Here is a 14,727-nt window from a genome sequence, read left to right as displayed (position 1 = left end):
CTGATTGTAAATGACTTCTAGTATCATGGATATGGGGTTGCCAACTCTAGGAAATTCCTGGTGAAGCCTGGGTTGAAGCCTGGAAAGGGTGGGGTTTGGGGAGGAGAGGGACCTCAGCACGGTATAATGCCACAGAATCCACCCTCCAAAGAAGGCATTTTCTCCAGGGGAGAAAATCTTTGTAGTCTGGAGATCAGTTGTAATTCCAGGGGATCTCCAGGTCCCACCTACATGGATATTTAAGTAAATTAATATGTACTTTCACACTTTGTTTCTATTTATTGTAGCTTCTCCTCAAAGTACCATGGGAATGTTTCATTGGTGAAGGAATGAAACATTCAAAGCAGATACAAAGGGGTAAATAGATATATTTCCCATCTCTTGGAAGTAGGACATGGAAGTTATGAGGGTAGGCCTCGCTTTGTTGAGAGGTCACACTAAGATGATTATGCAGTCTGACAGAAAAATAAGGGAGAATTATTTTGTACAGTTCTAAATCAAAACTAAAGCCTAAGGGAATACCCACAGGGACAGACATGGGAATGGATCTGCCTGTTTATAGTCTGGTCTGTCAGAAATGACATGCAGCCTTCCCAGCTGCTTAGAGCTCGACATTTGCTCTCTCTCTAGGGCTGCTTTTTTCATCCATGGCTTTTCGTTCAATGGAGTTTTGTTTCATTTAGATCACTGTCTTCCTCTATAAAGAGACTCTTTTTTTCTTCTGCCTGAAGCATTGGTATAAAATACAGCAAAAGGAAGGATCCTTCTGCAGGCAAAATTAATCTCAAAGACTTTCTAAACCAATTAAACCCTATATATGGAATTGAGCACTGGGACAAACTGATGTGCAGCAAGGCCTGTGACATGCCTCAGTGAGGCATAACATTCCCATTTTCACACTAGCTTCATACGCTGGGTTCTCTAAAAAGATTTGCACAGATGTTTCTTCTGAGCAGGAGTCTCCAAATTTGTCTAAAATTAGAGGCAATTTCATGGGAACACTAATTTAACTAACATGAATTTGATAACATTTCAAGCATACATTTAGCCAATGCAGGCACATGTTTGCCTTTACTAGAAGTACTAAATCACAGCATCTCGTGCCATCAAGTTTAATACGTTGAAATGAATGTCATTATATTTTATCAACTTACTTTTGTAAAATGTACAGAGAATGGGACTAAGGGTGATTTCCCATGACAATCTTTACTGCACTGCTCTGTCGTTCCTTGTCCACATTCAACTACTGGCGTTATCTGGACGGCTTTTCCCATCCACACAGGGGGTGATTCTGATCTGGTAATAACTCCTCCCTCTCCCATTGACCACCAATATCAGCAGAAGTGCTTTTCTTAAAAATAAAAATATGCACCATTACTTCGCATCACTGTACCACTATTCTCACATGCAGCACTGCCTCCTCCCATTCTCTTGGTGGGCCAATGGAGGCACATCGTCTGTGCATTTGCAAACAATGTCCATCCATTCGGGAGGGATGAACCTCTGAGTAGCAACCCTGGATTTCCTTTCTGGTCTCCCCCCCCCCAAAAAAAACGAACCAGGGCAAGTCTATGGAAGCTTGCTCAGAAGTAAAGACCACTATATTCAATAGGATGTACTCTTGCATAAGAGTGAATAGGATTGCACTGTAAATAGACAATGCTTAACTAGAGGGATCTAAACTCTGAGCCACTGCTTGGCAACTTCTGGCTCTTAATAATGTTCAGCTTCTCCTTGTTTTAGTGTAATTTCCCCCTTGTTATAAGAGTGCATATGTATCTTTTATTATGCTTTGTCTTGAAGTGCTGAGTGCATGTTTTATGTCAACAATATATCTAATAGTCAATATGGTTTACTTAAAACCATGGATTGGGTATATGTATACAGAGGGGAGATTTTTCCAGCAAACTTGGGGTAACCTTCAGATTTGCAGAAAAATCTGAAAAGTTAAAAAAAAATGGAATGGGGTAAAAATCCCCCCCCAAATGGATGAACATTGTTTGCAAATGCACAGACAATGTACCTCCACTGACCCGCCAAGAGAATGGGAGGAGGCAGAGCTGCATGTAAGTGGGGGAAAGAGAGTGGGAGCCACTGCCTCCGCTGCTCCCCACAACTGGGCAGGCAGAGCAACAGGGAGGGGGATGGACAGGAGGTCAGAGTGGCAGTGAGGAGGGTGAGTGAGTAGACTAATAAGAAGGCAGGCAGGGACAGTGATGGGGAGGGGGTGAGCAGGAGGGCAGACCAAAGCTGGAGGGTCAAGCAAGCTCAGGAGGTGGGATGGGATTCCCTCCCTGCAAGTCTTGTGGGTCCCCACTTGTAAATAAATAATAACTGTGAGATATTGACTATTGTTTTAATTAGCATTCAAAAGGAACTTGATATTTTTTTTTGCCTGCCAGTTTTTCAATCTGTCATATTTTATTCTGCCCTTCATTCAAGGAGCTCAAGACACACACATGCATACACAAACACACAGAGCGTGTGTGATTCTTGTTCTTACTTTTCAGATAGACTCAGCATTCCCTAGTTAAATTTTACACTTACCTTCCAGCAAGATACTACATTTACACCTCTCTGGGGACCATAAAAAGCTATACAAAACCGTAATGAGTTTGGGAAATGTTTAAATACATTTGATTAGATGACAGTATTTACCTTTCAGTACAATGAATTATTGACAACTCTTTTGCCCACAGCCTAGGGGCAGCTCAGCTAGAAATGGAAACAAGACAAATTGCAGTGCTGTGGTACCTCATGTGCCAGCTGCATCTCAGCTAAATGCTGGATGAAGCAGTCAGTGTGACTCTGAAGGCAGCATCACAGCCAGGGGTGAAATTCAAGGTGGACGTAGGCAGGCTGCCCAACCTAACTAGTTATTTGAAAGGTGGGCCCAGCCAAACAAGTAATTATTCTCTTGGGGCCTCATTTAACTTTCTATTTGAGTTAGGTAAGGAGGAAATAGAAATATTCAACAAATCAAATGCAAGGTTTTTTTTTCATTTTAATCAGAAGGTACACATGCATACACAGAGACTGCAAAGTTATTTGCTCTACACATATTTCTAATTCTTCTTTTTGTGGCACATGTTACTAGCCTGAATTATGGCAGATTGATAACTGAGACCTGGCATCATCTGTGGGGGAAAGCTGCCTTCTTCTTCAATTAGAATTCCACCATTGGGTGCAGCTCAGTGTAAGGCATGTTTAAAATGAATGTAAGTAGTATTTTAATTAGATAGAGCAATCCTAAACAGGTCTGCTCAGAATCCTACTTTGGTCTATTCAGTGGAGTTTTCTCTCACAAAATGTTTCTTGGGATTGCTCTAAAAGAGGAGATAATCTGTGTCCATCTGGTTTGGCATAAGGCTTCCCCCTATGGGCTTTGACATATTAGAATGTATGAACTGTGGTATTAGTGTTGTACATATGCAGAAGTATTCACCAAACTATACATACAAACTACAAACTACACAGCAGGGGCTTCATTTTCCTTCTAAAAGGAAAAAGAGCCTGGATATTCTTTGCCAGAGACTTATGTTTCTAAATTACTCTGTCAAAGATTAAGTGTCAGTGCAGATTTGCTTTCTGCGCTTTCTGCCTTTTTCAATGACCTTTCCCAGCCTTTTCAATGACTACAGAGCAAAGTGCTCTCAGCAATTCCTGCCTTTTTAAAGACTACAGGGCAGAGTACTTGCAGCACTTCCTGCCTTTTCAATGACTTCAAGTGCAGAAATGCTCTCCACACTCTATACTCCAAGGGTATATTATGCTGACTAAGATGTAATGATGTAATGTGAACAATATATTGTATTTCAAGGTTTTAACATGAAGACATGATGGTAGAAATTAATGAATAGGTTCAATCTTAACATATTTTTCTGGAGATGAGAATGATGGTAAAATTAGATATATAGAATATAACAAAACTCAAAACTGACTGTTTATGAAATAGTATGCTTAGCCTCCTGGAAGTGGAAGTCCTTATATGGTAGTTTGTAGTGGAGCAACAGAGCATGTGTGGTGGAAAGCACCCTGCTCCAGGTCACATAACTTTGCCAAGACAGCCCCTTTTCAAGGTGATTGAAACAGTATAAATATGGGCAGGAAAAGGGCTAGAACTTCAGACCTCTCTAAGTCTTTGGACTGAGGGTCTCAGAAGATGGATGTATGGATTTATTTATATATTATTCTAGAGTGTGAATTAGATATTTTGAACTAAATCAGATTGTTATATTTTAAGTATTGGATTTTAAAACTGAATAGTATGTAGAACTTGCTTGCTTTACTGTATACATTGTTACTGAATTTTAAGACTTTGTAATGCTTGCATATACACATATATACACATAATTTCATTGGAGCACATCAATAAAAAGACTTACCATATTTTCTGGCGTATAAGACGACTTTTTAACCCAGGAAAATCTCCTCAAAAGTCGGGGGTCGTCTTATACGCCGGGTATATAAGGGCGGGTGCTGAATTCCGAGCCAGACTGGAGAATGTCCATGTCCGCCGGAGGAGGGAGGGGAGGCGAGCACAGCGAGGGTGCTCGCTGCCCGGCTAGGAGTCGAAGCCAGGCGCGCCGGGGCGCACGGAGGGAAGCGCTCGGCAGCGCTCCGGCAGCAGCGCAAGGCAGGCGGCTGGCTGGCCGGGGCTGGGGCGGCCGCTCTCCCTGCGTCCTTCTCCACCTCCTGGCTCCTTCCCACCCGCTCCGGAGTCACAACTGCAGCCGCGCCATGCTCCAGCCTGGCGATCAGCAGACCGTCCCCACCACTAAGCCTCTTTGAATGGCGAAGAGGGGCGTTCTGCTTTCTCTCCCTCTCCTCCATTTGCCACGTGCAAGATCCCAAGAGCGGGGGGGGGGAAGGGGCCATTAAGCCATGAAGCGCTTCTCCTGAAGGCTCCAGAACAGGGGTCCTCAAACTTTGTTAACAGGGGGCCAGTTCACTGACCCTCAAACACTGTTGAGGGCTGGACTATAGTTTGAAAAAAATATGAACAAATTCCCCGCATGTGCGGGAGACGAGGAGGAGGAAGCGGCGCGAGGGGGCTCTCCTGAAAAGCATCCTCCTCCCGAGCCCGGACCTTCCCCCTTCGCTCTGCAGCAGACGCAGCCTCGTCCCTGCCCCAGCCTCCCTTGCCCTCTCCGCACGCATGCACAGAGGCGAGTTACTGGGGAATAAAGAGGCTGGAGTCTGCGGCAAGTGCCTGTGCCTTACAAATGTAGTGGTTAAGAGTGGCAGTTTGGAGCAGGGACTCTGATCTAGAGAACCGGGTTTAATTTCCCACTCCTCCACGTGAGAAGCGGAGGTTGGTTTCCCCACCCCTACACACGAAGCCAGCTGGCTGACCTTGGGCAAGTTACAGCTCTGTTAGAGCTCTCTCAGCCCCACCTGCCTCACAGGGCGTCTGTTGTGGGAGGGTATGGGAAGGGGATTGTAAGGCAATTTGAGTCTCCCTTTAGTGGTAGAGAAAGTTGGCATGTAAAAACCAAGGCCATTTATGCAGGGGAGGTTTTGCCTTGGATTTGCCGCTCTCCAGGTGTACATTTTCCCCATCCGAATTCTCCAAACTCTGCCGGGGGTGGGGGGAGCTTACTTTTGAGTTCTGAGAATTCGGATGGGGAAAATGGGCATCTGGAGAGCGGCAAATCCAAGGCAAAACCTCCCATTCATCAATGGCTACAAGTCTTTTTCTTCTCCCTGGAGATATGCCCAGCACCCCCCCAAGGGACCCTTACAATTACTTCCAGGCCACAAGGATACCCCCGGGAGGACAGAGAGCCCCGAGCCATGAGAACGCTGCCCAACTGCAGCCAAAACAGGAACGCCAGCGCCATGTTGGGCTGCATCGTGGAGGGCCCCGAAGGACCAGGCGCCTCTGCATGGAGGTCGAGGAGGCCAGGCCAAGCCAGGCCACAAAGCTAGGCAATGGGAGAAGTCTCCCGGTGGGGCATGCTGCGGAAGAGAAGGGGGGACCAGGCCCAGGAAAGGGGATTTCGGGCCTGGGAGGGAGAGGGCAAAAGGGGAGACTGGGCGGTGCGCGAGGCGGCAAGACATCTCATGCGCCCAGGAAAGGGGGGTTTGGGCCGGGGAGGGTGGGAGGGAGAGGGCAAAGGAGGCGACTGGGTGGCATGCGAGGCGGCAAGATGCCTCGCTCGCCCAGAAAAGGGGGTTTGGGGCTGGAGAGGGAGCAGGGAAGGGGGCGACTGGGGCGGGAGGGAGGCTTCCGGCTGGGCGCACGCGGCCAGGAAGCCCAGAAAAGCTCTGGGGAGGGGGGCAAGGGGGGACTGGCTTTTTCGGTTCCCGGGCTGGACAAAAGCCCTTTGAGGACCCCTGCTCCAGAAGCTAGGGAGGAAAAGAAAGGAGAATCCCCCCTCCCCGCATGGGCGCCGCAGGAACCCCCTCCTCCGTCCCTGTGACGGCCGCCGCGCCTGTCTTTGTGCCTCTCCCCCCCATCCCGGTCCAAGCAGCCGTGCGGGGAGAGCCCTTCCCGTCCCCTCCCACCCACCCCCCGTCCTTTCGGGGAGGGGGAAGCGGAGCAGGAGGTTATTTTTAATTTTTATTTGGAGTGCGTTGGAAGAGGGGTAGTCTTATACGGCGAGTATATCCCAAACTCTATATTTTAACTGAAAAAGTTGGGGGTCGTCTTATACGCCCAGTCGTCTTGTACGCCGGAAAATACGGTACTTTTTAAAGTGAGTAAAGTAGTTGAGTCCTGCTTAGTAGGTGACTAACTGAATAAGATAACATATCACTTCTCAGGATGGGGTCGATTCTAAGAGCAGAGTCAACCGAACGGCACTGACCCGCTTCATTCTTCCTCTTTTCATGCTGCCCTCACCTTTTCCTAGCATAACTGTCTTTTCCGGTGACTCTTGCCTTCTCATAATGTGACCAAAATACGATAGCCTCAGTTTAGTCATTTTAGCTTCTAGGGTCAATTCAGGCTTGATTTGATCTATAACTCAATGATTTGTTTTTTGTTTTTTTTGGCAGTGCATGGTATCTGTAACACTCTCCTCCAACACCACATTTCAAAGGAGTCTACTTTCTTCCTGTCAGCTTTCTTCATTGTCCAGCTTTCACACCCATACATAGTAATAGGGAATACGATGGCATGAATTAATCTAATCTTGGTGGCTTCAATCTACTTCATTTTAATATAGCTTTGTGTTTATATTGCCATATGCAGTATTAATGGTTTACATTACCTAACAGCATGGCTCTTTTATCAGGGTAATATGAACAAAGGGGTCATAGGGAAATTTGTGTAAGGTCTAAGAAATATTGACTAAGGATTTAGGGATATGGCCCTGGAGAAATAAGTGTAAATTATTGCTCCATAAAACAGCTGTCATTTTCTACTAGCACTTTCCATTTATTCAGATCTTTATTAATCAGGAGGCAATTTCAGGAACATGTCCTGCCCCTGGTTTTATGAGGCATTTTTCTGCTCTCTGCTCTTGCTGCAAACATGAGCAGCATGCCAATAGAAATTGCTATGTTCAAAATGTAAATAATAAATGACTGGAGTACAGAAGAGCAGAATGGCAGTGGCAGGAGGGGCCTTCGGCGGATCATAAATAATCTGCTTTTGTGTCAAAGGGGATTGGGAAGAGAATGGTCCTTCATCTCTGACTTTCAAAAGCCTAAGTTTCCAAATGGTATGGACCATCTGAAGCACGTTTTAACAGCTTCTGGTTGATTTCCTCTTCCATATTATCCCACAAAAGTGTTTATGATAACCTATGCCTGAATCAGAGCCAGGATTTCAGAAAACTCCTATAAAGGCAAGCTAATTCATTCCACGGATTTTACGCTGAACTAGATTGGCAGAGGGAGTTTGTGGAGAAAGGGGTTTGGCTGGAGTCATGTAGGTTATCCTGAGGCATTCATGGTCTTCAGTCTGTAGGTACAGTTCGCACCTGCCTGTTACTCACTTGATGACTGCAATGACTTACTTGCGGGAAAGACACCTCACAGATATAATATGTGCATGATCCGACAACCATGAAAAAGAATTAAGTTTGAGGTTATGATAGGAGATGTGCCAGTTCTCTCTGTAAGCACCTTTGATGACCCATTCATGCCTGCAAATCATCCTTGGATGTTACAGTCTAGACATTAGGAAGAATTTTCTAACAGAGTGGTTCCTCAGTGGAACAGGCTTCCTCGGGAGGTGGTAAGCTTCCCTCGAGGTTTTTAAGAAGAATCTAGATGGCCATCTGTCAGCAATGCTGATTCTATGACCTTAGGCAGATCATGAGAGGGAAGGCATCTTGGCCACCTTCTGGTCACTGGGGATCTGTGTAGCCAAACGGTTCCCATCTCCCGGACTGTATTACCTGGAGACATGTGTCCCCACCACTCTAGACAGAAGTCAAGCCCAGAAGCTATGGACAGAGGCTCCCGTACTAGCGAGAAAGAACCAGAGGGAATCCATTTTCTTTCTCTGTGCCCAGATCGTGTCTCCAGCAGCTGTTATTTTGCAAGTGACGACCTGACACGTACACAGTCTTCCCCCCCTCCTTTTGCATACTTAATGGCTCATCGGAAGCCTTCAAGATAGCAGCAGCCAGAGATTGCCCTTCAGGCATTAAAGGAATGTGTCACCTGGACGCAACATTGCGCAAACAGAGTTTTAGACCAGATGGCCTCATCTACCAGCGTCTCCTGGAATGTGCACAGTCAATGGTGTAGTGTTAGCCTGTCTCAATTGCCCCATCACACCTTTGTAGCTGACGATTAAGGTTTCATTCACCTTTTGTTCACCATGGGAACCACGAGGGGATAATCCCATTATCCCCCACCCCAAAAAGAGTATAACTGGGGTCGCTCTCAGCCATAAGCTACCTTCCTTTTTCCCTCTCATACTCGCTGTCACTCTGTCGGTGTGGGCAGCAATGCTCGAACACACAGGGGACCCCCCTGCCCCCTTTTCATTCCTCTCTGCTGCATGGAACCATGGACGTCCCCTCTACAGGATCAGGTGATTATTGCCCCTCTTCAAAGGGAACTCTGCCATATTGGCGAACGTCTCTTCTCTACCACCTTTTATTCTCTAGGCTATGTGTGTATTTTGTAAAAATCTGTTTTGTTTGTGTGTGAACATATAATCAAGTAAACAGCTTTTTAATTTTAATTCCATTGCTTCCACCTTTTATTCTCTAGGCTCTGGGTGTATTTTGTAAAAATCTGTTTTGTTTGTGTGTGAACATATAATCAAGTAAACAACTTTTTAATTTTAATTCCATTGCTTCCGCCTTATTCTTTGAACCTCGGAACGAACTCCCGTAGACACAGGTTTAGATCCTGCAGTTATGCCCATTGCCGGTAACTGATTTGCTAATTCCCCCATATAAATATTTATAACCGAGCAATTTGGCTAACATCTGTGGGGGGAAATATTGTCGAAGGCTTTCATGGTCAGAGTTCATTGGTTCTTGTAGGTTATCCAGGCTGTGTGACCGTGGTCTTGGTATTTTCTTTCCTGACGTTTCGCCAGCAGCTGTGGCAGGCATCTTCAGAGGATTAACACTGAAGGACAGTGTCTCTCAGTGTCAAGTGTGTAGGAAGAGTAATATATAGTCAGAAAGGGGTTGGGTTGAGCTGAATCATTGTCCTGCAAAAAGTATCAAAGGTAATGTGCTAATCATTGTCCTGTAAGTATCAAGATAATGTGCTAATGAGGGTGTGGTATGTTAATATGGAACCATTGTATCCTGAAGTGATCTGTTAATGTGTGAAATCCAAAGCTAATCTGCATGGCTATTGTTGGCTTTGTTAGTCTGGAGGTTTTCAGGACAGGAAGCCAAGCCTTATTCATTCTTAAACTCTCTTCTTTTCTGATAAAGTTGTGCTGATGTTTATGTATTTCAATGGCTTCTCTGTGCAATCTGACAAAATAATTGGTAGAATTGTCCAGTCTTTCAGTGTCTTGGAATAAGACCCTGTGTCCTGTTTGTGTCAGTCCATGTTCAGCCACTGCTGATTTCTCAGGTTGGCCAAGTCTGCAGTATCTAACAGATCACTTCAGGATACAATGGTTTCATATTAACATACCACACCCTCATTAGCACATTATCTTGATACTTACAGGACAATGATTAGCACATTACCTTTGATACTTTTTGCAGGACAATGATTCAGCTCACCCCAACCCCTTTCTGACTATATATTACTCTTCCTACACACTTGACACTGAGAGACACTGTCCTTCAGTGTTAATCCTCTGAAGATGCCTGCCACAGCTGCTGGCGAAATGTCAGGAAAGAAAATATCAAGACCACGGTTACACAGCCCGGATAACCTACAAGAATCTGTGGGGGAGGTAGTTGTGAATTTCTTGCATTGTGCAGGGGGTTGGACTAGATGACCCTAGTGGTCCCTTCCAATTCTGATTCTATTATTCTATTGCTGTGTCAATCACTCATTTGTAACATGCTGAAATTACACAATAGCACTAACAGCCCATTCCTGAAAATGATGCGTGCGGAGTCGGCGGGGAAGAGGCGCAGTGGCACCTCTTCCTAAGCCGACTCGCGCACACTGCAAAACAAAAAAAAGCCTTTCGCCCCATAGGAAATAGCGAAACCGCGCCTGCTAAAAAGCAGGCACAGCACCGCAGTTCCTGACGCCAGTGACGAGGGCCAAAATGGGATAGGAAGCTGCCTACCTGTCGGCTCCTCCCCCCAGAACACCCCCAGAAAGCCCCCCAGCGCCGGTGTGGCCCCTCTACGCCGTGGCCTGCACCACAGAGAGGCTGCGCCGGCAGAGGGGGGAGGCGCGGTCCCGCGGTGCTTTGCCTCCGGCGGGACTGGCCTCACAGCCAGCGTAAGTGCGTTTAAACACGCGATTACATGCACTTACGTTGGCAGCGAGGTCATGCCACCTCCTAAGAAGTTTCGTCCCAATTTTCAGGAATGGGCTGTAAATTAGACAAAGTGGTGGTTCATACACTATGTAGGTTTTAATGAGATCCTCTCATTTGGACCTACTATTGTGGAAGGAGAGAGGGTTGCAATTATACCAAGGAAGTGGTTATGTGAACCAGGACACCAACATTTTTACGCCGGAATGTTCAAATCTTGGAAAGCATACCTTCTCCATGCTTCAGTTGCTGCCTCTGTTATTATATCATCTCTATATTTCTTGAGAGACAGAATTAGAAAAAAGGATCACAGGATGCTTTTCCAAAATTTGGCTGTGGACTCAGACCTTCAACAACTTATCTTGCCTTCTTTGTTTTCTGCTCTGGATTAGCTATCTTTATCTCACTATGTAAAGCTACATGTCAGAAATCCCAGTCCCAAGTTATGCACAGCTGCATAACTGGAGCACGATCTGCTGCTGTTGCACATGTGTGCTAGTACATGTAGGTCAAAGAGTCAAGGGAGCCAGAGACACTGTCAATATAGCACATGTCCAATCATTTTTGAGACTTAGGATGAAGCTACTTCATGTTTAAAACAGCATTCAAGTTTGATTGCTTCACACTTTACAGGGTGTTTGACTTAGCCACAGCTAAAGGCGTATCAGTCTGATGTTTCCTGCCCCATGAAGAGTAGACATTTGTTCCTGACTGTTCAGGGATGTGCAGCTTTCCGCACATTAATTTTCCTCAAGGAGAAATTAAATCTCTACAGATGAAATATCTACAGAAAAGTCAAGAAAGTATACTATGGAATGTAATAAATTAATATAAATACCAATGCACAACTATTCCCTTCCCCTCAGTCTTCTAATCTCTTGTATTGACTATCCTCCTAAATCATTATTACTAAATTTCATCTACAGTGATATTCAGAGTGAATTTGTGTGTGTGTGTTGGGGGGGTCTTCCTTAGGCACATGTGAAGAATCTCAAGGGAACGCCAAAGAGCTTCTATAAAACTAGTAATATTGCTCACCACATCTCTAGGTTGTCACTGAATTTTACCTAAAGAAAACTTCAAAGTGAATTTGGACTCTCAAGGGATGTCCACAAGTTCTCTTTAAGACTAATGTCAAAGTGAGACTAGACACAATCATAGGTTATCACAAAATCTTGCATAAATTAAACCCCCAAAGTTGATGACTATCTCAGCTTCTCAAAGCACTTTCACACATACTTGGCTCAAAAGTAGGTGGGACAATTGGACCCTGCACTATCAACCAATAGGTAAAAGGTAAAGGTTCCCTGTGCAAGCTCCAGGTCATTCTTGACCCATGGGGTGATGTCACATCCCGACATTTTCTAGGCAGACTTTGTTTACGGGGTGGTTTGTCAGTGCCTTCCCCAGTCATCTTCCCTTTACCCCCAGCAAGCTGGGTCCTCAACCAATACGACAACTCTGGAAAAGCTCACATATATGATTTTACTCTAACGTCTAACCAGTTAACTGATGTGAATAAAAACAATGGAATTTATTTCCCTCTTCAGCACTAGACTCTGGCAATTTTATTTCATGAAGAACATTCTTCTAAAAGCTAAACAAACACAAACCATTTTGTATAGCTGTTTTACACCACGTTTTCCCTTTTCCCCCACAGGAGAAAATGCTTTCTTATACTAGGCCGCCTCAGACTCGTAGGAATGACACACTTTTGCCATGCTTCATTTTAGTTGAGGTAAGAAAACAGATGTGTTTGTACAATTACCCATTTATGTTTCTCCAAGAAAAAGACCTCACCACAGAAACACACTCATATTTATCATGGTGCTCTGCGACTTTATGAAGCTATTTTTCTGTTGTTATGGAACACTGTTTTCTCACCATCACTTTCCACAGCTATAAAATGTTCCCGTACCTACATTTATTTTTGTTCTATTCTTTGCTTGAAGGAGAAACAAGGGAGTTTTTTTCCCACTGGCATTGCCAGTGGAATTTCCACTGGCAATTCACATTGGGTGGATGATGATGGTAAATGCAATACTTCTGAAAAGGAACTTAAATTCCTAGAGAAGCAGAATACACACATGAAGCTAGCTTAGACTGAGTCTGACCTCTAGTCTATTCAGGTTAGCAGCACTCCAGGATCTCAGGCAGAGATCTTTCACATCTCCTACTACCTGATCCTTTTAACTGGAGATACCAGGGGCTGAACCTGGAAGCTTTTGCATGCAAAGCTGAAACACCGCCACAGAGCCATGGCGCCTAGCACTGTCCCAGAGAGGTGCAGTAACTGAAAGTGCAAAGCAGTACTCCTTGTACCCATACTGAATGGTCCAAACCTGAACAATACTGTGGTAAAATGTAACAACTTTCATATGTACATCAAAAGAAATATTTTAATGCCTGACATTTAAAAAAAAATTATGGAACATATTGTGGCGGGCATTTATATAGTACTTTGAAGGGCAGTGATTATCTGCAGAATTGGGGATTGGGGTGGAAGATATGAGACCCTTGTTTTTTCACTTGCTTTGGCTTCTGTGGGATTTTTAAAAGATACTCCAGGAGTTTCAATGGTATAATATTGTGCTGGTTCTGGGGGTATGTCCAGAGTGGAAGAGGCTTAGGAAGCCAACTAAACACCACTACACCCACAGCAGGACCCTGACGCTGCCCAGTTCTATGCCTGCGCCTGAGTAACACCATCCCAATGCCAGCATGGTGCTGGCACATCTCCAAATACGCCAGCATATCTTTGGGAATCTGGTGTATCTTCAGGATACGGCAGCATATCTCTGAATACAGCAGTGTTAGGCTTAGTTGCCATGCAAAACTGTTCTGATACAGTGCTGTAAGAAAAATTGAATCAGCTCCAGTGTCTCTGTAATAAATGTTCATGAGCTTGAGTAAAAATTGCCGCAATAGTCTGTGGCCCTAGTTAAAAGGAGATTCCTTCTACAAGGCAGATCACTGGCCCATCTAGTTAGTAGTATCAACTTTGACTGGCAAAAACTCTTCAGGGTCTCAGGGAGGGGTCTTTTCCCTTGCATTTTCCCTTACTTTTTGAGATAATTTTAACAGGAAATGCTGGGGATTGAACCTGAGACCAAGTAGCCCAAGGGGGGGGGGTCAGGCTTGCATCTTCATTTCCCCCAAGAACCATTCTCTCTTGCCTCAGCCCTGATGAGAGCAAAGACAGGCATAACTGGGACTTCTTTGTAAGATCATATTATTTAACCTATAGGCAATCAGGACTCATGAGTACCTTTTCAATTATAAAGGTTTTTCTGCACAATTTCTGTGCGCATTCAATGTGCCTTTATTACTTTTTAATTGCTTTTGGTTCAAACACTTTCTGTCAAGGTTGCACCTCAGTTGTAAGGATCATCTGAACATTGGATGTAGCTTTGCACTGGAGAAAATAAAACACTTCAGACAATACATCTGTTACTATTGTGATAGCTTTGTAGATTTTTTTAAAAAATGTCACACTCAACTGTTTGATATTGCAATTAATTTGGAACAGAATAATTTTGTTTGCCCACCAGCTGTACCATTTTGTGGCCTTTTTTCCTTTTCTTTTTTTAAATTAGCATTTCTTCTGCGGTTGTGCACATCTTTATTTAGTTGCCCGTGTGCTGCAGCGCTGGATGATAGTCTGCTGTGTTCTTACTTCTTTGTAAAGGATCAGGCTATATCATTGCCATAGAAACAAAGAAATGTTGGACAGAAAAGTTCTAAACAACATCGTGGACAAATTCCTTTTCAGTAGAAATGCACCTCATGCCAACTAAAGATAGCTGTGATTCAGTTTCACAGAACCAATGGATGTTGGGGTGCAATCCTAT

This window comes from Euleptes europaea, chromosome 2 (assembly GCF_029931775.1).
Source record: "Euleptes europaea isolate rEulEur1 chromosome 2, rEulEur1.hap1, whole genome shotgun sequence".
NCBI lineage: Eukaryota > Metazoa > Chordata > Lepidosauria > Squamata > Sphaerodactylidae > Euleptes > Euleptes europaea.
The sequence above is the reverse complement of the archived record's forward strand: the minus strand, read 5'-3'. Positions refer to the sequence as shown.